The sequence below is a fragment of the Balearica regulorum genome, chromosome 4, assembly GCF_011004875.1.
Source record: "Balearica regulorum gibbericeps isolate bBalReg1 chromosome 4, bBalReg1.pri, whole genome shotgun sequence".
In the NCBI taxonomy this organism is placed as follows: domain Eukaryota; kingdom Metazoa; phylum Chordata; class Aves; order Gruiformes; family Gruidae; genus Balearica; species Balearica regulorum.
This window is the reverse complement of record NC_046187.1, coordinates 29330926-29356244: the sequence shown is the minus strand read 5'-3', so window position 1 is coordinate 29356244 and position 25319 is coordinate 29330926. Positions and strand designations below refer to the sequence as shown.

The 25319-nt window shown below is 38.4% G+C and overlaps 1 long non-coding RNA gene across 1 annotated transcript; it reads left to right on the top strand.

Annotated features, from left to right (window-relative positions):
- The first annotated feature begins 824 nt into the window (after positions 1-824).
- Positions 825-25092, top strand: LOC142601582 (uncharacterized). The gene is made up of 3 exons (XR_012835096.1): positions 825-974; positions 7043-7147; positions 25021-25092. It is a non-coding gene; the product is annotated as an uncharacterized LOC142601582 (long non-coding RNA).
- Positions 25093-25319: the final 227 nt, after the last annotated feature.

Sequence of the window (25319 nt, the reverse complement as noted above, 5' to 3'; positions counted from 1 at the left end):
CCGACAAGATCTCAACTAATTCTTCTGGCTCCTGGACTTTCCCTTAGAAGAGCAGAACACAGTGCCTCTGTGGCTCATACTTAAACTCTCCTCTTCTTTTTTTTTTTTTTCTTTTTTTTTAAATCTATGTCACTTTTATCTAGCACCCATCCTACATGTGTGACAAGCAGCTGAAACTAAGCTGTTGTTGGTTTCTAAATATATATCACTGTGTGAACACTTTCAAATAAGTACTGATCCTCCAGTGAAGTGATGAATTCAGCTGCTAACATTATATTAGACCCATTCGATTAAAATAATTGCAGGATCCATTTTAGACACATATGACCTTAAGGCTACCTGGTTCTTCCTCCTGCCAGGGCAAGACTACCTCTTACAGTGTACTCATCTTCCACTGCTTCTCAGGCATCTCCAGAAATAGGTCTTTTAGCACATTTCAAGGGAAACACTTCCCTTCTGATAGGAAGTGATATTTAGTATGGATTCTCTTAATATTAAATTTAAATTCTTTTCCATCCAGTGTCACACTAACAAATCTGCCTACTCTCTCTCTTCGGTGTTCAGGATCAGTATTTTGAGGCTATTTGGAAGTTCATTAGGACACATCCCTCACTGAGCTAGGAAATGCCAGATCCCTGTTTGAGTGTATAATGCTAATTGTCCCCTTCCCGGCATAATCTGAGACAAAGGATAATATAGGAACAGACATGTAAATATCACTCATATTTGTTTTTTCTGAAGACTGTGAGAAACTCGAGCATGTTCTTCCAGCCCGTATGCAGTCATCTCGCAGTCTTTGAGGCTGATACACTTCGCAATGGCACTGAGGCAAAACAGCAACACCCTTACTGAAGCCAGTGGCCTTATCAGGCCTATTTAAAACCTGCAAGAGGAGGAGATCAGGAACAAAGGAAATACATAAGGTGCAAATGAAGACAGAATTTGGATGAAGATCTATTAACTTTTCTTTTCTGGTTTGTATTTCATTTTATAATTTCCTGCTCACAGTTCCATTCTCTGTTCTTCTTATCTCTCGCCTCAGTGGTGTTTGAAGTTCCTTCCAAGCCAGGGTCTTTTCAGCCAGTTTCAATCCTTTTGACTGCACTCACATCCAAATCAATTTGAATTATTGTTATTTTTCTTCTATTCAAGAAAGGTTATGCATGGCCAGTCTGGAGTTTCTAGGACAAAAGTCAAACCAGCTGTCCACAGACTTCTCATATTGCTTGCTGTTTGTATTTGAAATCTCACAGAAAAGGAAAATTATTTTCTGCACACTGCATCTGGGAACAATTGATAGAGTTTATGAGACCAGCAGAAACTTGAGGTGTATTTAAGCAGGTTTTGGAACACTGTAACAAAGGCCTGACCCCAAGCCTGCTGAAGTAAATGGAAGAAAATTCCCACTGATCCCTGTGGTCCCTTTGAATCAGTCCCTTGGTTACTTAAGCCAAAGGACACAGTAAGGCACTTCAGTAATTAGCAATGCCTGACTTCTTTGCCAGTGACACAACCTCTGGGGGCAGTGTATGTACTCTCTGTTTTCTGACTTAGCCTCAGAGCAGGGGTATGGAAAACTCATTTGATATAAGTACCTTAAAGTCATTTTAAGTCCTTACTGCATCTCTGCTGGCCCTGTGGCTTTGGAGGCTGTATACGGAATTAAGGTGATCAAGGATGTAAGGTGAGCAGAGACTACTTCTCCTTCTGTGCATATGAGATTCGTACGCTAAAGCTTTGTATCAAGGAAGCTGCAGAGTATCGAGGGCTAAAAGAAGATGTTTCGCCAAAGACAGTAAGGAAAACGCTGTATTTATGCACCAAGTTGGTCTCACAGAAGCCCTCACTTGGCCTGTTTCTTATTGTCATATCACTTTTTTTCTGCCATACTAATTTCCTGATCCTGGACAGGCTTCTTGCTCAATCTAGACGAGCCCACCACACAGGCGGGCAGCCTCCGGTGCATTGCATAGCATCTAGGTTTGCTGTCAAGTCTTCTCACAAAATATACTGTGTCCTAGTCTCTTTCACTGACTCCAGAGTCTGCCTGTGTAATTCTGTAGAAAATTATGGAGTTCTTTTCCAACTGATGTGAATAAGACGACTCTGGCCAACACAATTCAGCCATATTTTATGCAACTTTTTTTTTAAAATATAACATGTATTCCTAAATACTTTATGCAGTTTAGCAACAAAATTGATGGGTTATATGATAAAAAACTGCAAAGAGAAAATTAAGAGATATAGGCATGTGCTAAAACGTACACCTTCAGCTGAGATTTGGAAGAAGATTGAGAGTTTTGAGGCAAAAAACTATAGGGAATCAGATTCAGATGTCAGGAACTGCAGTATAAATGCATCAGGAACCACAATGAAAATTCAGCTGTAAGATAAGTATGAAAAATAAGGAGGGTGACTGAGAAAGAAAACACCCAATAAAATATCCTGGGGCAAGGTTTGTGTAGAGCTCAAGGAATACGAAGTCCAGGTGAGAAACAAATAGGGACCTCACAAGAGAGGCAATGCTGTCTTTTTGAGAAGGTGGGTAAAGCCCCAGGAACCTGCTGCTTGGGAATGCCACGGAAGACAAAACTGAACTAGCCGAGGTAAGTATACCAATAACATGGCAGAGGAATCCAGCAGGCATAAAAGCAAGCGAAGGCAGGCTTGGGCAGTGCTAGGTAATTGCAGTGTCAGTAGGGTGCATGCTGTTTTTCCTGGAAAGAGATTGCTTTGGAGCACCTATCTCTTTATAGATATCTTTGTTGTATCACCTATTATCACAGTACCCCACAAGTTTAAAGACCATTATTTATCCCTAGAGATAATCATTCCAAAGGTGCAGATCTAGGAATGGAGGCACAGAATCAGATCATTGCATTGCATATGTACTTGGAGCATGACAGAGGAGCTGAGCAATGCTTGTGCATTGATTAAAATGGCTTCTTCTCTTCAGACTTGCCGTAAAAACAGGTGAGCTGTCTCTCTCAGTCCATGGTGCTGTGAATGACCAAAATATCCAATAAAAATAGTATATATCCATAATTTTTGGTTTAGTATTGCCCCCGAGCCTGATCAGAGGAATTGAAAATGCTGGGCTTTTCCCATCAGCACTAAGGGCACTTAAGGAAGCGAGAGCTCTTCTTTCCTTCAAATGGGCATGAAACCATGGTGTTACATTGAAATTATCTCTGTCTGCCCCTTTTCAATTAAAGCTGGTCATAGCTGACCTATTCTTTATTAAACGCTAATCCATAGCTGCTTCTGAGACATCAGCGAATTCAGGGTCTGGACTTGAATCCCAACCAGCTCCACACTATTAGGCAATGATGCAGGAAAAATGCTGTTTGCCCCTGTGTGAAGTTTGCTTCTGTAGTTATCGCCCTGTAATGTGAAGGTTCACAATTAAAAGCGAATGGAGTTTAAAAAAGCGTTAGTTAGTATTTCTAGCCACTGTTTATACCAATAATACTAAATCTAACTTTTAGCCAGTGACATTTCTGTAAAAACATCCTTTTTTTTTTCAGGAAGCAGTCCAGTTAGGGAAGAATTAGCATTGAAATATATGAATATTTTATGTCTAAAGTGTGATAGGCACTTATTTATTCACACAGTGTTTCTCACAGCTCAGCATTTATGCTGTTTGCTCTGCATTTGACATCATCTGAATAATATGAAAGCTCCTAGTCATATTATACTTGACAAAACTCAAGCTTTTCTATTCAATTTTGCCATGAAATTTTCAGACTTATATCCTTCCATTATTTCAGCTTAGCAGACTTTAAAAAATTAAATATCAGATCAGTCCTTGCAATTTTTTATCCAGAGTTATCATTTTGTTATGCCTTCATGTTTACCTGACGACTTTTGGTCCACTCAGATGAAGTTAACTACGCTGTGCACATTATTTTCTTTCCACAGTCCAAGTCCAAAGTAATTTTTGATACAAGTATTTCTTATCAAAGTAAATAGTGTCCTTCATTTAAGTGTAATGGGATATGGTCCAGGAATGCAGACCAGGACTTTAACCTTCTTTGAACTGGTAAAGGAACCAGAATTCCTTCACTTTTTTCTTCTAGTGCCTTGGATAACAAATGCTTCCTCTACACATCCTTCTCCTGTTCTTTTATTCTCTTTTTCTTCTCAACACTATCCAAGAACAAACATCCTCCTGAAGAGAACTTTCTTCCTTGCACCATTTGAAGTTTTCCCTAGTCTATTTCCCCATATCCCTGCCCTGTTTCCTCATGATGTTTTCATGAGGCAATGCTATATCAACAACATAAAAGTTCTCCTTCATGTCAAGGACCATCACATTTCCCAGGTATCACTGCTGCTGAAAAAAGGACCATGCAATGATCCCTGCAGAGTAGCTGCTACTTCTTGTAACCAGCAGGGATCCATTTGAGATGCTTTCTTCAGCTCTGAGGTTGCCCATCGTGGATTGAGTGCAGAAGAGCTGGTTCCTCCACCCAATCTTTTCAGATTCTCTACCATATAAGACATGACTTGTCTAAAGACTTTCTGAAGCCATGTAAACAACAGGATATAATACATACCATGAATTGCTGCTGGAGGACATAACTGTGTCTCAGTTAACTGGCAGAGCTAGTTACAAAATAACACAATTTGACTGCACCTTACCCATCTAATATGTGTATTTATCAAGCAAGTTTACAGCAGATGACTGTCACATTTTGACACTCCTTCTTTTATTAACATGAACAAATGGGGCTTTTAGCTGGGCCTTGTTAGCCATGCTTTTGTATGGATTAATCTAGTGGGCGGCTGGAGCAGAGCAGCCAAAGACAAATATCAGTGAGGACTCTCATTGTGATTTCCCCTCGTACTTAACGTTTTGGTGGATCTACTAAAAGTCAGATGAATTTTTAAAATCCCATGAAATCCGAAACTTTTGCTTTCCCAAGTGTTGCTGCCAGAAGTTATTTTCCCTGTTTCAGAACAATCATGAATCTCAGAGCTTTGATAGGCTGCTCAAGGAGGACTAGTTTTCTTAAAGCAAAGACATAGTCACACATTTGGAATTGTCAACCCAGATATGATAGATGAGTCCAAATTCAGATGCACTGCCCTCTTTTTTTTTTTTTAACCCCTCTCTTTGTCTTTCAAAATGCCTTATTTCAGCCATTTGTTTGATTTGTCACATTATTTGATTTAAGAACATTTAATTAAAAAAATAAATACGGGTGTAGGTTTTGTCTGTAGTCTTGCTAAATGCATACTTAGTGAAGTATAACTTTACAGTGTACCTACTTCTGTTAAAATGTACACCATTGTCACAGTAACACTGAATAGTTATTTAGTTACCTAAGCATCATCTGAATGGCTGACATCATTATCATTTAGACAGGGGTTACGACTTTCTAATTGAAAATACAAGCGACACAGTAAATGACTATGAAAGATTTCTACAGTAGTGCTTGTATGCAAGAGTTGCATACAAGCAGTGACTAAGAATCACCTGCAAAATAGCTACAATGGCCTGTAAACTGGCTATTTAAGATGCAGCTACATGCATGTGATATCAGAGTCAGATGGAATATTAACATAACCCACTACTTATTTGTATATGCATGCATATAGCTTGGAGAAAAAAGTTAGGTCTCAAATGTCAGGTTTGGGGTTTTTTCGTTTGGGGAGGGTGTTCGACATTTTGTATATGAAAATAGCTCCATACAGGATCTATGTTTACTAGATTTTTCAAAAACTTGGACACACGGTAATTTCAAACATATAAATAATATGCCTAAGAAAAGAAATGTAAGTGTATGACTCTTCCCTGCTCATTACGAAGTGGAAAACACTGATGTTCAGACTGATGTTTGCAGTACAGATATGTTCAGTTTAGCTTACATAGACACACATGTTGAGAGTAAACAAGCTTTACTCCAAATAGCTCATGACACCGTCCTCAAGAGATGTGAAATGCACCGTGCCATCACTTCTACACGCTGACTTCTTACTTACAGGTCAGGATTCAGTTCACATCCAACAGACCAAAACACGAGGCACTGTGCCTACCTACTCCTATAGGGCTGACTATTTGATTGCCTGCCCTATAACTCCGGTTCTGCAAAAGCTCAGAGAAGGCAGGGATGGATGTCATATTGTCTGTACGGTGTGGTTTGCATTTTGAGGTCAAGAAGTTAAGTGTAAATATTGTTCATATTGCTCCTAAAGAGAGTATCTAGAAAGTCTTTAATTCTGCCATGGCTCCAAGTAATAGATTGGAAACAGTTCTTTCCATAAGCAATTTTTAAATCTACTACCACAGTTCTCTACCTGATGTAGACATTGGTTACTGGGTGATCTGTGAATCATTTAGCAGGAATGTAAGTTGTATAGGACTACTTTAGTTAGGTAATTTCCTGTCCATTTTCTCCTCCTTCCCAAATGTAAAAAATTAAAAGGATATGCCAATAAGCTTTCATTAAAAATAATTATAAAAAATAGCTTGGATATAATTTTCAGATAAAATCTCATCTCATCATATTTTGTGTCTCAGCTCACACAAACTATTTTGTAAATAATAAACTTCTCACAACAAAATTATTCCCCTGTCAGTCCTGCCATCACCATCTTGCACACCTTTCTCTAGTTCCACAAATGATCATGTTTGTTTGAGGGTTGCTATTATTTTTAGAACTACATAACACAATTCATCATGGTTGTGTTATCAGATGTAAAATAAGAGCAGAAACAGTCTGCAGGATGCACCAGAGCTAATCAATAGTACTAGAAAATGGAAGATTTCAATCAGAAGTTTTTACTAGCAGGAGAATAGACATTTACAGTACCAACAACATATATTCTGACTATAAAACAATGTCTTTCTAGTCTCTGATTCCTAGCATACAAGAGATTTCATTTAATTAATGCAACACATATTCTGACACATGAATATTACACATTTCTTTTGCCTTTTGTTTGCAAGCCTATTCAAAATCCACTGGCTATGTACTGTACTTAGAAGTGATTTTTAGAACAGGTTTTCACAGTCTATTTTTTTCTGTTGATCTAGACAGCCTGCAAGATTGGGAGACCTAGTTCTTCCTCAGAGAATGAACAAGCCTTAGGATTACTACTGGTTTTCTCATTCTGTTCTTGTTCAGTGTGAAGGAAAAATGTAAGTCATCCTGTATTTTATACATTATTATTTTTATCATGAGATATTATTATACCTTCTTTATCAACTACGAGTTTAACTATATCATTCTCAGTTCAGTCATGTCAGCGTCATGCTTTGTAGTCCTATAGCTTACCAGGGATGCTCATGACACAAACAGAACCCTATGACACTACATACTACTGTATGTAAATCTTTGCTATAGCCCTATGAGTTACTCTAATATGCTTTTGCATCTGATCTTTACACATCCCTTACAATCTCTTTGATACTTCATACAGACCATTTGCCACTAAAAGCACTTTCCAGCGGTAATGTTCCTCCACTTATAACATCTTGGATCCAAACAGCTCCCAAAGCATATTACCAACTGGCTTTATTGTACAAATGAGCTACTCAGAACTACTTTCTTTTGGAGTATAGCCATATTCGAAGGAAAATGCTTCCGCTGCTTAACACTGCACTACTATCTTAAGCAAACCTTCAAAACTAGTTGCTTACACTATGCACAGCTCTGAGCAAGAGGTGAGTGTAAACATCCCAGAAATAGCCCCACTAAGCAATGATCTCATCAGTACATTCTCATGTCACAGTTTCTGCATAGGGAGGTATTTTAGTAATGGTGTCTTCTGAGGACACATTCATTCTCCTTTTATTCTCCCATGCTCCTTTTATGCTCCCATGGGTAGCAACCAAAACTCCCAAGAGATAATGAGGAATATGACATGGCTGCACAGCTTCTGCACAGTTCAGAACCCTGATTCTTATGAAGTTATCACATAAAGACAGGCCAGGTCCATGGAAACAAGCAAGGATGCTCCTACAGATATCATCACGCTATAATAAGTCTGTAGAAGCTATTTCAGCAAAAAGACAGAGGTGAATTCTGGGGAGAGGCTTTTTAATTTTCTTTCATCCCAAGTTAATTGCCTTAGCACCCAGTTTGATGCTTCTGAATTTGACCCTGAATTATCAGTAGCAACCAGCCCATGTTTGGGACTGGAGAAGGTCCAGGCAAGAACTCCAGTGCTGAAGTGCAGTCTGGTGGAAGCTCTGGCTTTTGGGAGTACTACAATGATGTGAGTTGCTCTCGTGGCCTTTCTTCCAATTCAGAGCATATGTGAACCAGATCTTGAGACTAAGGTCCTCTGGTTTTAATTCTTCTTCACTGAACTAATGAAAAAACCAAAACACAGAGGGATGGACATTCAGGAGCAAGAATTGCAATCTGCCATCTCTAAGTATCATAGGTTTATTTCGTGCACGATTCCTTTTTCAATGGGAAGTAAATTACTGCATATTACTTCTAAGGAGACTGTCTGCAAAGTCAAATAGTTTGTAGTATGCTAAAGCTAGAGTTCAGGAGTTTTTAATTATATGTTCCTGTTCTACTGGAAAAGTTTATTTTTGCAGTAAATATGAACTGGTTAGGGAAGACTTTAGGTTTGTTCAAGTACATGATCTTATACCACTAGTGTTTAACAGTTGCATGAACTAAAAATAAAGAAACTGCTATGGTAATAGGTCTAAATTTAACTGACGTGATCTCCAGAGACCACAATACAGATTCAATGCAAAGATCTCAAAGCACTGCCTCAGCAAAACTGTTTTCATTGAAAAAAATACAGATAAAATCCTTCAGTGAGGAATGATTGATTAAGCTTGACAGGATCCCCAAAAGCACATATAGAATGTATGCTGCACATATGTACAATACCTATATTAGACTTATTTAAGAGAGTAAAAGGAAAAAATACCAAGTGGACAGTGCTTTTGATGAGGATTTCACTTCTACTCATCTGCAACTGCATGACCTGAGCAAACTCTCAGTTTTTCCCTTAAAAAAAACCCCGTTACTTGTGGGTTTTGTATAACATTTTTAGATTTCCCGATGAAAAAACTTTAAGCTTTGTAGACACTGAAAATTGCTCCAGATTTCCATCAGATTTTTACCAAAGAGAATTTAAGCCCCAAGGATGGAAAATAGCAAATATTTTCTCACAGAAACAATTTTTATTTACCTAAGTCATAACAGTAAGTTCAGTGCAATTGCTAAAGTAAGCGAAAGCCACATAGAAATCAGACTGCTTCAGTCTCGGTCCTTTTGATTCAACCCTTCTCTACTGAAAAATTGCTATAAATTTATAGTAACTGTTTTGTTTTAGTAGCACATCTTCATATTAGCACTAAAACTGTATTAGAATTTGTTCATCATAATTTTTTCCAGCCGGTACCATTCATGAATTCTGATAATTCTGGATGAGTAATAACTGGCCTATAAGCAGAAAAAATACTGGAATAACTGTACCAATAAATGCACTAAATTTGATAAAGCATAGACTTTGCAATAAACTGTAAGGTTTTCCATTACATGCATATTCTCTTCCCATTGGCCATGGCTTTGCTGGGTGAGGTACAGAGCATGCAAACATTTCACTCCAGCCCAAGAGGGCTGGTGCTGGGTACTCCTCAGCTGGCAGCTGCTTATATGCTGACACAAAAAATAAAGGGAAGGAAAGAGCTGTGTGCATCCCAGTGTAAACAGCTTCTTGGTCCGCATTCTTCTAGGAAGCTGTTTAGGAGCAATAAGCCAGAGGATATGTTTCTGAGGTAGAGGAAAAACCTTCATAAATATGAACCGGACATCTTTATTTAATTTCCCTTAGAAAACAGATACAGAGTTAGATTCAGAAATGATTAATAAAACTGCCTAAATTAGATTCTGTCACTCTTAATCTAAGCATATATAAGGGAGTCTAAATGGATATAAATTTGATATCACTGAGATGAAAATTGTTTTAGTTTAAACAGACTGCCAGGACCCTGACCACTGGGTTAGTTCTGAGTGCCCGTGACAGATCTGGGCTCACGGACCTTGAGCAAGACTTCTTCCAGACTCAGGAAGGACAGGAGCCATCGGATTTCTCTCATTACTTCACCGAGAGGCCTCAGTGCAGAACTGTATTATTTAATTTTTCAGCCAGACTGGGATTGCTGTTCAAAGCTCACAGCTTGTTTTACAGTGGAGTTTCATTTCTATATATCTGAACACTGTCCTTCACCCACCTATCAAGACCAGGTCTACTTTTGGCTGTAAAATCTGGGTATGTTAATAACAAGCACGGCAACCCCTTTTCTCAAAATTCTTACCTTACCTCTAAGATATCTGTTGCTTTCATGAGTTATTGGAGGAGAAACACAGCAGATCCTGGACACTGGAAAAGAGAAGAGAGGAAAAAATTCTTCTCAAGAGTTTTGTTCTAAAAAGCACTTGAAAGTTTTAAATGCTGCTACACAGGCTATTCTCTTACTGAGCTGAGCCTTAAAAAAACCTTTTCTTTCTTTTTTTCAAAGTTTCAAATTAGACAACCAAGTGTGTTGCAATTGCTTCTGAGCTGCTTGTGAGTGCATAGTAATAGCAAGGCCAGTCCTCCAATACTGCTCGGCTGATGAAAGTGAGCATCATTCTCATTTGCCCTCATTCAGGAAAAGTCTTAATGGGAAGCAGAGCTCAAAAGAAATTGTCACTTTGAGAAAAATAGCTATGTGGGGAAGAGCACTTTTGTTAATAGTAATTGGAGGACATACTGCAACATCTTTTCCAATTGTCTGAAAATCTGTGGACAATCCAGAGCCCCATTTACCCCCATTTTCTACCAGAGTAATTCCACTGACTGCATTGTAATGATCCCTACTTTACACCAGTCTTAGCAAGAACAGGATTACACTCCTGTGCTGAGGTCCCTAGTAAAGGTGCAAATGCCTAAAATCCAGAGAGAGCAGATGTTGAATTCAAGGCTCACATTATGCTTAAAGTTCAAGGCCCTGAGGATGAGGACAAAAAAAAAAAAAGACAAAAGAAATGTTATTTTGACTCAGTGTCTCACTGTAAAATACCAGAAGCATAATGACATAATGTTAACTTCAGCAAAGGATACAGAAGGTGACAAGGTTATTTCTTTTTATCAGCTAAGATATCTTCTGTGACAAAACTACTGTTCTGCAGTGCAGCCTACTTCATCCTCATACAAATGCAGAACAAAGAGGGCAAAAAAAGAGCTTTTCTCTCCCGTCTTCTTTTAATTTTTTCCACAGCATTACTCAGAGGTAGATTTCAGCCAAGCTGAGACATGGCCTTTCGGGATACATTGTACTCAATAATTTAATTGGTACATTATTAGACAAAATTATTTGTAAGCATGAAGTGGAACAGTAAAATCACTTCATTCCTCGTGTGTAGCAGCCATCAGATAGGGAGAGGTCCAGTTATTCGCAGTTCAGCTGTACCCCTCCTTTCCTTGCTATCTGTCCATAGTGATTCTGCAGTTCTGACGTGTTAAATGCATGAGCTAATAACTAAATATTTAAGAGTATTCTTTAACTTTGATGCAGTTCTAAGGGATGAGTGATGATTATTAAAGACCAGTATCTAACTGAGGTGCAGAGAGTTGGAGCCTGAATCCCCAAGCCATCATTCTGTTGTTCACTCTTACTTATGACTGAGTTTGGGTGAGGAACAGTCATATTTTGCCATAAATTACACTTGCTTCTCTAAAGACAAAATGAATACTGGTGGTAAAGGAAGAGCTCAACACTGGGAACCAGAGAAGGCCAGCTGCGAATCAGTTTAAGAGATCCCTGCCCCTGCTATGATCTGTGCTCCTTATTCTTGCCCTTGCTGTCACACATTGCTATTCCCCCAGTCCTACTGATTCAACCATTTGTCTGTCCACACCATTAACCAGATACATGAAAGAAACCATTAAAAAATAATAAAAAAGGAAAAGTTGTGATGGATTAGCTGTTCTGCTAGTGTGAGTGAAGAGACTGGAGCCCTTCGTGGAAGGAGAAAGGGAAGAACAAGTGCAAGAAGCCGAGTCAGGCTGGGAGCACTAATAGTATAGCCAAGACATACTACCAAATGGGCCTGCGGTGTCTACAATTTGGCTCTTCTTATTTCAAAAATATTTTTTTTTAAGTCCTGATACTTCTGATAGTGTAAGAACTGCCCACAGGTAATCTGTGGTGTACACAACAAAGCGAAACATTCTGGTGATCAATCTCTGCAAAAAATAGTTGTGAACCATACAGTCCTGGACTTCAGTATTATAGCTATAGCCAGGGTTTCTGACTAAACATGATTTACACTCCTCCTTTGTATTACTACAAAGAGTACCACTGGAGAGAGACAAAAAGAGGGATCCACACATTATTCTTGTGCCAACTACGATATTTAAAAAAATACATTGTAGTACATTTATCAAGAAGTAAAGAATGTGAGTTTGTACAAGTACAGAGCCTGGCTTCAGCAGCTGTGGAGATCTTATCCTTGGTAGAGAAAGAAACATTTGACTTTCCAGGGCTGTTTTCATCTGAGAGCTTGATAATAAAGCTAAGCTTGGAGATACGTTCCTTACATAATGGTTAGGAAAAGTAGTGTAAGTTAGAGCAGCTTTTCACAAGGTGTTTAAACTCTTCAAACCTCAGCAGATGCTGTGATTTCCTTCATTGATCTGTTTAACTAACTGAACTTATGAAATCCATCAGTAACAACAGCAAAGTTTGCAAGTCCTTTGGTTTTGGATCCCTGTTCTCAGGTTGGGTTGGTTTCTTGTGAAGCTGATCAGCTAGAGGATTTGCTTCTGTTACTGCCCAAAGTCAAATCCAGTACAGAATTAAATATGCAAGGAAAACATTTCTCCCTAGTTTTAAGATTTGCCATTAATTTAGTTTATTTGGTAGGATATCTTCACCATAATTAGTCTGTTGAATAATATTAAGTCAAATATACTTCACTGGCTCAAGTAACATGTGGTGTTTTGTATTCAGAAATGTTAATTCAGCCACTGAAAGTCACCTATTTTTAGTGGAAAAAGCTACTTCTCTCTGATCACTGAGTAAAACAATATTGGAAATAATAAATTCCAAGATCAATTCATACTGCCATTAAGAAACATGTCAGAGATTGTGACATGGGAAAGATGAGAAATACACTTTATCTTCATTCCTGTCTTTTCTGCCTATGTATCTCCTTTTGATTCCTAACATCCTACCTATTTCTTGTTTCATATGGTAAATAGGCAATCCAGTCATTCCTGATAGCATGGGATGAGAGAAGAGTATCAACCTATTTGGCATGTGAGCTGCTGGGAATGTTATGTATGGAACATATATATTCATTTTTGCCTATTCTTGTTTTATGTTTTAAGAATTTTGGAGTTTTCTCATGACTCATTCTTAAAATTAGTAGAGAAAGACTACAAAATGCTTTAACATTAAAATTCTGGCCCTTGGAAGTGTGACATAGTGACAACAAAAAAATTATTATTAACAAAACATACACAGTCAAATACAAAGAGGGCGGATGGCATATCACAAATTTCTTGCAAGTTTTTAGTTTCTCATACCTGGTATTTCATGAAATGTACTTCAAGGGAAATTCCAATTAAGTAATGACTAGTAATGTCCTTAGGCTCTTAAAGATTAAAATGATAACAGAAGTGGGTTGAATATTTGACCTTATGCCAATTAACACCAGCTAATAAACAAATCCAATTGAAATAACGTTGTATGGGGAAGAACTATGGATTTCATTAAGTTTTCTAAGGATTTCTTCATGTTCAACCAATTTTAGCTGGAAAGTGCTCAATAATCTGATGACATCAGCAGTACAGCACGCTCTTAATAACAAATAAATGTCATAGCTGAAAATTTACCATATGGATGTAAGCAGGCCCATAGGCTGTAGGTGGCCTCAATCATAGTTTCATTCCTTGTTTTGCACCTGACCTATTGTGTAGGTGTTAAAAGTAATGGATATAATTTCTTAGAGAAACTGAATCCCTGCTCTGCCTTTTTTTCGCTTCTTGCTTTCTGGTATTCAGTAATGTGCTCATAGATTTTCATATGCATGATATGATTGCCTTGCCAATCTCACTTCTAATTCCTATAGCTGGTCACATACAGCATCCTTGTCTTCTTGTCATTGCATCACAGCCTTGGCTAATACAGTCTCTAAAAAGCATCCTAGTCATATTTTCCAGTAAAAATTATTTTGTGAGAGTCAAACTAACTTGCCAGAAGCCTTACTGTTCTTGAAATACTTAGTCTTGAGTGTGTCCAGATTTATATCCATCACTTGTATGCCCTTGTGCTCTCCTTCAGGTGAGGCACTGAAATATTTTTATAGTATTCTGATACCTGGCACTATGTTAAAATTACAGACAACTCAAAGGACACGGGGAATAAAACTGAACACACAGGGGAAGATGTACAGGTAAGAGATCAAATTCTTCCAATTTACTGCACATCGGTAGCCTCTGAAATCAAACTCACCATGACACCTTTCTGCAGCACTGAGCTTAAACCTTAAGCGGGATTATTTAAAAGATGTTTTACTATTTTTCTGCTGTACAAAAATAATAAAGAGTTTGCAGCTATTACACAAGATATATCACTTTGGAGAGGAATTTGCAACATGGTCTCAGAAAGTGACCAATCCCTCCAGAGATGACATGCAAAATATCCGACAGGTATTTTTGAGAGGAAAAGCTGGTATTTTGACAAACTATTTCTCTCATTGAAAATAAGTAGCCAATGACCAATGTAGGGTAAAAGTTATGGTGTATGACTGCAGTGTTAATAGACTGGATGACAGCTCGGCTGCTATTCAGCTCAGTGTGTGATCTATGTCTATCAGTTCACCTTTTTTTTTCTCCCCCACTGTTAGACTGTTGGCTCTTTATCACTTCTCCTGTGGCTGACCCAGAGAAGTTTAGGAAGTCAGTTCTCCCTTTAGAGAGGGGAATGTGAGCACTAGGTGAATAACAGCTCCTGACATTTGCTTGAACAGACCACAAATCCCACTGAAGGTCCTTTTGCCGGAAAATCTGATACAGCAAATCTGTGAGGATCATTTTAAAAGCTCTATCTTTGAACAGAGGATGCTGTACCGTGAAAGTCTCTGATCACTGTGTATGACACACCAGGTGAAAGTATTAGGCACCAGCAGTATCTTCAACTAGAGATACAACAGATAATTTTAACTTCAGAAATTTTACAGGAGTAATTGGGTCAGCCCGTTCCTGTGCCTTCTTCCACTGTGCTTTGTAATTTTAGCGATATCGTAGTAATTTTTCAAAAATTATTTAGAAGAACTCCACACAATGAAGGACTTGTGGGCCTGAGAGAAGCAGTATGAGTTGTTTTGGTAAAACATATGATCTTTCTCAAGAAAACTTGCCTTTCTTTCATCAATAGGCATGTGGCTATGCGTTTGTCTATATAGTTCATCTTCCTACAGAGGAGTATAACATTGAAGGGGTGGGACCTGGCAGCTGGAAGGTATTCTCCAAAACAGTATCTAGTATTCATTAATATATAAGTGACACTGCAGAATAAGCTGGTTTAAGGGAGGAGAACATGTGTTGCCTCTTAGACAACTTGTGGTTTGCTTGTTGGGCAGTAGTTACCTTCAGAAAAGGTGGAGGGGATCAAAAGGAGTGGGAGAAGGTGGTAGAATACAAACCTGCAAGATTAAATCCTCTGCCTAATGCCATGTAGGGAATTTTAGGGTGTTCATTCCCAAGTCTTTGAAATGCTTTTAACAAGTATTCTCTCAAGAAGTTGTCTAGAAGCTATTGTGTAGGACTTAGGAGAACCTGAAGGGAAATTCTGTGAATGATAACAATAAATAAAATAAAAAGCAAACCCCAAAGCACTATTGTTACTGTAGTAGTGGATCAATTTAAAGAAGTCTATCTCAACATTTAATAATTACATAATCAATATAAACATTATAACATGATAAGGAAACAATACATGAGACCTAAAGGACAATTAAGAATAAACATAAAATCCAAAACACCGTTTGGTAGAAATCGCATTATATTTATAGCTATTGTGATGTTCTAAGGTACATGTGACTTTTTCCAGAGATTTGCCTGTGTCTGGATACAAATAACATACCAAGTACTGAAGATTTGTTCATTTAAAACATGTGCAATACATTTACTCATCTCTTACCATTTGCTGTGTTTGTTCTCACCCCCATAATGGCCTCCTTTGCATGCACTACTACTACTAATACTACTATTGTCTCTCCTCACTTTCTGCTATTACTGACCTTCTCCACACCCTCTCAATTTTGCCACTCCTTTCTTCTACTGCTTCCTTACACACCCCCCCACACACCACTTTCCTGCTCCTATCCATTTGCTCTTACTGACAGACTGTCATTTGTGCCAGGGAAGTGCACTGACTCCATTATCCCAACATCCATTTTTGCTGAAAATCCTGGATTTGTTGGTGCCTGTTTTAAGGGGAAAGAATGATCCTGTGGTTAAGACACTGGGTTAGTATTGTAGGGTTCAGATTGTGTTCCCTGGCTTTCTGCCCAGTTACTGTAATATGGTTTTAGTGTAATTGAGAATAAGGAATGCCACACATGTAGAACTTTTAGCAAATGGCCTAAACAAAATGCTTGGATATCTGAAAGCTTTCTCCAAGGTATTCACTGCTCTGCAATTCCAATGGGAATTGAGGGCATACAACACTATGTAGGACACGTTCATCATGTTGAAGGATTGGGCTTAGTTCACCACCTGCAAAATGGGGCTAATTCTTACTCAGCTCACATAAGGCTTACGATGATGAAAACAATCTATTAATGTTCATTATGTGTTCAGTTGCTACAGTAGTGAGTGCCAAGAAATAATTCTCTCAGTAAGATGAATGCCAGCTAAAATAATTCTGGTCTAATAGATTAAATTTAATGCAAGGTCACCAATCACCTTCCTACAACACCCTTTATCTTTAATATGTTCCTTATATGGAGTGAGTCTATGAAGGAAAAGTTTAAAGTCCTTCCCTATAGAAACACATATCAAAGACCAGTGATACTTTTCTTAAGCAGAGGAGTATGCTCCAGCGCCTGTGGCTGCAGTTCCCAGCTAGGCAGCGTGCTGTTTTTTATACCTTTTGGCTGTTAGATTTCACATTGCAAGTGTCTACAAGGCAGCAGCAAGGCAAGTTTCTCGATGTCATGTTGAGTTCAGAACCACAGATTCAAATTCATTCTTTGTAAATTACCCCTCGATTAAAAGACACTGTTTTTATTACTAATATATTTCTCTCTTCTAATCTCACAATTGCAGCCATCTTAGATTTTTTTCCCCTTTCTCTATTATTTTTTGAGTCTCTTCTTCATTTTTCATTTTGTTCCTATCATTTGGCCCCCAGCAATTATTCTATATAATGGCCATTTCATACTTTTCATCTTCTACATCCACTAACATCTTTAATTGGTAGCTTAGCTGATATGATCTTTCCCCCTCAGTGCAATTTTTCATATGAGTTTTTTTTGAACTCAGTGTATTTTGTAATTTCCTTACCTGTGCACAGATCATAACTTCCATGTTATAAGCTTTTCTGTTTCCTCTTATAGCACTGGATTTACCTTAACATAATTGAAACGCCATTTTGATTGCAAGAAATGGAGTTTGTGCACATTTATGTTTTGCTGCATGTGCCTGAATATCTTGCAGATGTAACATGCTATGTTTGCAGAACATACCTCTCAAGTGTATTCAGAAGACAGAATGGCAGAACTGTAAAATTCCTCCTTTTCTTATGAAAACTGGTGACATGAAATATATTGAAATAATATCATATTGTTATTTTCCTTTTCTCAGGTGGCAGAGTAGAGAACTGGAGGACTTTGGAATTGCTTAATCTTGAACTCATTCCCTGAGAACTAACTGAGGCTCCATTACATATAAAAACTGAATGGTGCACAGACTCCGCTCCAGCCAGGAGGACCTGGAGAGCCCACCTAGGATAAGGAAGACCACAGTGACAGAAGTCATGGGGAGCAGTGCTGCCATGGGACGTAGGCAGAATGATCACTGTAAAGGGTACTCCACGGGCCTGCCTCTCAGTGCCTACAAAAATCACGCTATCATCTGTAGGAAGCCTCAACATTTATATCATCTCATTTATTTGGAAAGGGGAAAGGCTAGGCTAAGAGCAACAGATGGATCATGACATCCTGAGAACATGAGATATCAAGGCCAGGAGCTTTATCTCAAAGCTCTTGCATTTTATTACTGGCTTTTATTTTTGAAGCTGTCACAGCCATATTCTTCATACACAGATCCTCATTCTGCCGTTGTAAGCCTGGATCCCAGAGAAGGCAGGGAGAAGCTACAGTGCCATAATTCTTGTCCATAATGTCTATGCCCTTTCAGTTCCTTTTTGTCTCTCCAGAATAAACAGCAGTTCCAACTTTTTGTTGCTCAGTGCAACGATGCTTCATATTAATTTCGGGACTCACTACCTTCTGAACTATAAAAGTGTCAAAGTTCAGATTAAAACAAAACCAAACCATCTCCTGCAACAGTTCTGACCAGGCAACCACTGTACATCTAGCAGTTAGCCTGAGCAGGTGCAGGCCTGTGCTGTGCTGCATGCCCAGCGTGGCCTCCAGGTTGTGTCATGACGCAGAAATCCTTTGGTCACAGGATAAACTGATCCATCTCATTGTAAGAGAGGAGCCTGCAGGCAGCTCCTGCTTGGTACCCTTGATTACACCACAGGTGTGGCCTTGCCTTTATCTACAACCGCAGCAAGAAGTTCTCGTGTAACCATCCTTTCTGTTTGACAGCAGAAATGATAAATAGAGTTGTTTTCTTGTCAGAAAATCCTGCAAGAACTTGGATGACCAAAATGGAAGAACTTCTTCTATGGACAGGGTATGCCTGGCACCTGGATCAGAGGTCATTTTGATGCCAAAATCACTTGGGATTCCCAGCATTTAAAAGGATATAAGATGACCTATGTTATTCTCTTCTTACAGTGTTAGGTCTAATAACTAGCATTTTAAATGATAACTTACAGAGTCTTAGTGTCTTTCTTACTGAGATCATGATGGACCAGCACCTCTTGGTGCAAAGCAGGTCCTTCCTTTCCCACTTGTTGGAGGGTAGACTTCATATCTCATAGAGTTCAGGTTCTTCCTTTCCCAGATAATAACTATGATTAGATCTTTGTATCAGCAAAACATTACATGGTATCTCCAGTTTGATCCAGCACAGTACCAAGAAATGTGAGTTTTAACTGACATTATATTTAATGGGAACTGAATGCAAGCAGCATGCTGTCCTTTGATATACTGGCTTGGAGGTATTACAGCACAATAGGTAACACCATGTTTGTGACCCAGCTGTTCAAAGGCTGAGGATCTGCAGAGTGCTATTCTTTCACAGTCACATTTCCCGACAGGCTTTGAACAGCAGAAGTTCATACAGTCTCCAGTGCCCTTGGCTGTGTGCATACAGCCCAACACTTTGGCTCAAGTTCTCCTTGTATTATCTTGGCAGAACACCCAGTCTTGAGGAATCTTAATCTGTTATTTAATCACTTTATCTTTTCAATTTCATTCCTTTCCTATCCTAATTCTTTCTTTTTCATTAAAGCCAGTACACAAAGATCAAGCTGGTAGAATGTGTTCTGTAGCTGTCAATCAGTGGGCACAAAAAATACAAAATGTGAATAGTTAAATCAGTAGACTTGCCTGCTGGAGTTATCTGCATGGCAGAGATGTCAGAGTATTGTTTCCAAGCCTGACTTCTACATGCAGGGAGTAGCAGAGCATGTCCTGGCCTCTTTTATCTTCCTCAGGAGAGCAGCCAAGTGGCATAATCAATTCTTCCAGGCTTTTGTCTTTCACCTGATGTTTACTTTGCTCACTGCCTAAGACTCTGCTGTTCTTCTGCCCCTTAAAATGTATTTACTTTCAGATGTTATGAAAAATAAATGTAAGTTTTGCATGGTGAGATATATATATTAATGGACTACATCAATAAAAAAGCAGAAGGTTTCTCCTTTTCTCCAATTACTACAACCTCAAACTTTCCTTAGTTTTTGAGAAATAGTCAGGCAAACAGAAAATTAGTGCTAAAAAGTTAAAGAACAAGGAATAACCTTCCTTGTACAAGCTAATGAGGGAATTTTAGTCATACAGACAATTTTGATGAGCTCACTTTATTGGCCTGTGGTATGTATTACTGCAGCTAAAAGAGGTAAAACATTAACGATGTGACTCTTCTTGTAGCTCCTCATATTAAAAAAAAATAAAATCTAGGACTGAGAAAACCTGTAAAGCATTTAAATAAATGCAAGGTGATTTAGCTGGCACATGGCCAATGCATAAACAAAATTAAAGTTGGAAGGAAGACCAAACTATGTTTTATTGTTGTTTTGTTTTCCTAATGATTTAAATTCATAGGGCTGAGGTGCCATAACAGGGTAATAGTGACAGTCATAATAAGAAAACACTTCCTTTCATTCATGACAGTTATCTTCCAAAGTCAATGTCACAAATTTGGATTAATAGACATACAACATTTCTTTAAGAGCAATACTTTTGCAAAGTGTATCTTTTATAAAATCTTTCAGAAAAAAACCCAAGTATTTATAGTGAAATAAAAGGTGGAACTAGTAACTGATCAGTGATTAACAAGGCGATCAGGTATAGGAGATAAAATATCAAATGTAATGAAGCAGGTTTCTGACTGTTACTATTTAATGCTACAGATTTTTCTGGACTCAAATTTTTATGTGCTCTGTGTTTTGTATATGCAATTTACAACAAAGTGAGCTTCAAATACAGAATGCAATCAGGGTCAGGTCCACAATGTAACTGAAAATACCTGTATATACAAACCTACAGAGGTGCCCAGTTATTGAATAGAAATAAATAATGGTATTTTAAGATTATTTTTACTATAAGACTCTCAGCAGTCTTTGTAAGTTGGTCATTTTCATAGCATTGCTTATTTTGTGTTTCACTTTCACCTGCTTTGTATTAAAAGGCTTAGTTTAAATGTGTGCACATGGATCCTCAAGTGAAAGAGCAGCCTGTCTTATAAAGGAATATTTTTCCAATACTCTCCCTGGAAACTTTTAGACAAGGAGAGTGGAAATGTGAATTTGGCCTCATTTACTAGTTGATCAAAGTTAAAATTTGTTTTCAGGAGTTATTTTGGATAGACTGTTATTTCTGAAAAGGCAAATGGGCACAGTTAAACAGTCAGGATTAGAAATGGAGTATATCATAAGAAAGACTTGGAACAGCTGGAACTACCAAAACAATGCAGTGGTTTCCCTGTACTTATGCTTATTTCAGAAATCCCCATATTTGGTCTTAACTTTGAATTTCCTCATTTTCATGGGTGTTAACAGGGTTTTTGTAATACACTCTGCAAATGTACATTTTTCTAATATTTCATTTCTTGGAATGCGGACACTGTATAATAGTGCCACTGTAATGAAAGCTGTTCTGTTGCCAGGGCATGAAAAGTTGTTGCATGATAATGAAATGTGATGAATATATGAAGTATCAGTTCAAGAACTAATTATTCATGGAGTTTTATAAAAGCACTCTCCTTTTAAAAACAATAATCTTGCTGAATTCTTGAATATTGCATTTCTAGAGCTGGAAACAACTTCAGCTTCCAAATATGAATACAAATCCCCAATTCTTATCTCACTTTTAAAATGTAACTAGAGAATATAAAGTATTATTCTTCCAGGATTTAAGTGCCGAGGAAGGATCGGGAAACAGCAAAAAAATCCACTCAAGACAAATCAAAAGTGGGAAAGGAGGACAAAACATATTCCCTTACCCTGTTAATGTCTCAAAATTTGCAAGAAAGATTTAAGTCTCCTGGCAGTTATGAGCAGCTGAATGAAAACCTGTGTTAGGAATGCATGCAGTTCTGCAGTCCTTGTTACCACTTCTTTTTTGTTGAAGTGCAATACTGAGCATGCAAAATGGTGCTATTGACTACTGCTGGCATAAGTCAATATTTACCTCTTGGAACAATATATTCAGGTATTCACCTGAACATAAAGTCAATGAGCTGTAAGTACTGCTACACCCATTCATTCATAATCATTCAGAGAACAAGGGTAAAATACAATCTCTCTCTCTCTAAAACATAAAGAAGAAAATCCCTCTTTGCTTTTTTTCTCTCATTTTAAGAGGTGATAAAAAGCTGAAAGCTCCCCGAAACCTCACACAGAATACAGATTCCCAAAACCAATTTCTATGAGCTTCCACTAAACTCACAGTTGCCCTAGAAAGCCATCAAGACCAGGGTGTTTTAACTTCAACACACTCTGTAGAAAGACCTTTAGTGGTCTCCACCATCAGAACTGCCCAACAAGGAAGTACAGGCTATCCATTTCTTGGCTTCACTAAGAAGTCGCCTGGCTATTTCTCAGGAGTTGGTGAAAATCAGGTTATCTGGCTGAAATTGAGACTGTTTAGAGACCTCAGCTGACAGGCACTGAAGGTCCCTAACTCCTCCTAAGGAAGGAAATTCTGAAGAAAGAGGAAGCACAGAGACAATAAGCAAAAATTTCACAGGCTGGCATTGGTCTTCTTTCTACAGACTAAATTTGGTTGTATTGAAAGCTAAGATTTTTATCTTAAAATGAGATTTCTGATTTTTTTATTTAAGTTTTTAAATTCAAAAGTAATTGAAAACACAGATAAAGAATACAAATATTTACACCCTCTACCTTTTCCCCCGGCATTGCAGTCCCTGGCACAGATGTGCAGGGCTGGGAGTTTATGGAGCCTCTATCGTCATCAGAAAGGCGTCACTGGCCAATTAGTAGCTGTGCAATCAGTGGACCAGCTCCTCACCAAAACCTAAACCCAAGGTCATTTCGGTGTCCTAAACTAAAACGAGAGCAATTCCACGACATGAGTGGGAAACTACGTTAGGCATCCAACAGCACTGACTTAAGACTATAACATGGTGCCACTAGCTGCATCCCCTCAGAAATTAACTTGCCCATCATGTTTTTGAACTTCACTCGGAGCCAGACATTTTCTCTTTAGACATAAAGTATACAGACTCTTTCCTACAAACTATTACTCACTGCAGTGGCTCACTGAATAGGTTTATGTAGCTCCTTTGTGTTCTGAGCAAAGGTATCATGAGATATATATATATATATATGTATATGCTTTTTGAAGGGCTCCATTACTTTCAGCCAAGCAGTAACTGAAAGGATTTATTACAACATATGAAAAGAAAATTTCCTGTTTAGAACAGTTCTTTAGTTTGTAATTATAACAGTACTGAAAAATTATTTTAAAATTGGTAAAAATAAACAGAAAGTGAAAGAGGGTAGCCTGTGTCTACACTACAGCTAAAGTTCCAACTGCTCTTCATCCAAGGATTCCCACTAACTACAAAGAAACCATTTAAGTTCTGCCATTGAAATATCATCACAGCCTGGCATTTGGCATTGGTTGCAAAATTTACAAACGGGCTGGGTTGCCTTGTTCTTGGTGCATGGGCTAGTTTAAACCTGAGAGAGCATGACATAACTGTAGTGAAATGAAGGGCTAAGCACTCAGTTTCAGTCTGGATGACACACCTAAGATCAAGAGAAATAATGAAAAATGTAGAGCAAAAAGGAAATCCTGATGAGGAGGAGGACCTCATTCTGCTTTGTTCTGCTCTAGAATTAAGAGACTGAACACTTGCTCTCTCAACAGCAGAGATGAGGGAGCTCTTATATTTCAAAGTGCAGTATGCAGAAAAGAAGTTGTCCCAGTTTCACCTGGGGTAGAGTTAATTTTCTTCATACTAGCTAGTATGGGGCTATGTTTTGGATTTGTGCTGAAAATAGTGTTGACAATATATTGATGTTTTTGTTACACAGAGATGTTTTTGTTATTGCTGAGCAGTGCTTACACAGAGCCAAGGCGTTTTCTGCTTCTTACCCTACCAGTGAGCAGGCTGGGGGTGCACAACAAGTTGGGAGGGGACACAACTGGGACAGCTGACCCCACCTGACCAAAGGGATATTCCATAACATATGACATCATGCTCAGCATATAAAGCCAGGCAAAGAGGAAGGAAGGGGGGATGTCTGGAGTGATGGCATTTGTCTTCCCAAGTAACCATTATGTGTGATGGAGCCCTACTTTCCTGCAGATGGCTGAACACCTGCCTGCCAATGGGAAGTGGTGAATTAATTCCTTGTTTTGCTTTGTGGGCATGCATGGCTTTTGCTTTACCTATTAAATTGTCTTTATCTCAATCTATGAGATTTTCTCACTTTCACTCTTTCGATTCTCTCCCCTGTACCTCTAGGGCAGAGTGAGCGAGTGGCTGTGTGGTGCTTAGCTGCCAGCTGGGGCTAAACCTCAAGAGAAGTACAGCTTTTCCAGGGAAACCCTGTGTCCACAAGAACTTATTTTTAATTCTAGAACACAATAGATTTTCTGATAAGACATTCTGAACTTAAAACTGAGACAGTACCAGAGTTAACTTGCATATTCTATCACCAAGCTTGAGCCCATCATGGCAAGCCTAGTAAAGCATGTCAGCCTTTACATGTCCTGGCTTTTATTCATCTGTCATCACCTTAAGGTTATCCAAAATGCCATTTTAATTAACAAGATCATCCTTTCTATTATTCTGATAACATTGTACTACAATGAAATGTTAATGGGAACAAACCCATGGGAAAACCCAATGGAAGACAGGAGCTGTACTGTCCTGGTTTGAAGAGCTCTGAAGAAATTCATAAATAATGGGCACCAGACATAGCCTAGTGGGAAAGCACAAAATTATGGGTGGAAAGAATACTGAAGGGAGGTGAAAAAAAAAGTGAAATGGCATTTGGGGTAAAAACTTTCAGCATAACCTTTATGATAAGCACTTCTAGTCACATAAAACCAAAAAAATCTCATGGACATACTGAATTCTGCCTTCAGAAAAAGACAAAGATGTTTTGGTGGAGGAGGTTGATTTGCTATTATTTATAATGTATTTCCTTTTCTGAAGATACTTCTCAGAACCAGCCAGTCTCTGTTACGCCAGGGAGGATCTTCGAGGAAAACACTGATCTAAAATGCCCGGGATAAGGATAGTTAAAGACCAGGTAAGAGTTTCCATTCTGAACAGGACACCTCCCTGGCTCCCAGAATTTGAGCTGTTCTCAAACTTGGAACCCGGCAGGCAGTAAAATCCAACATATTTTTAGTAGCAGAAGGCTATGGTGAGAATATTTTTTTAAAATGACTGGTTAAAGAACCTAAATTTAATTTTCCACACCGAAAACTGGCACTTGTGGATTAAGGTCA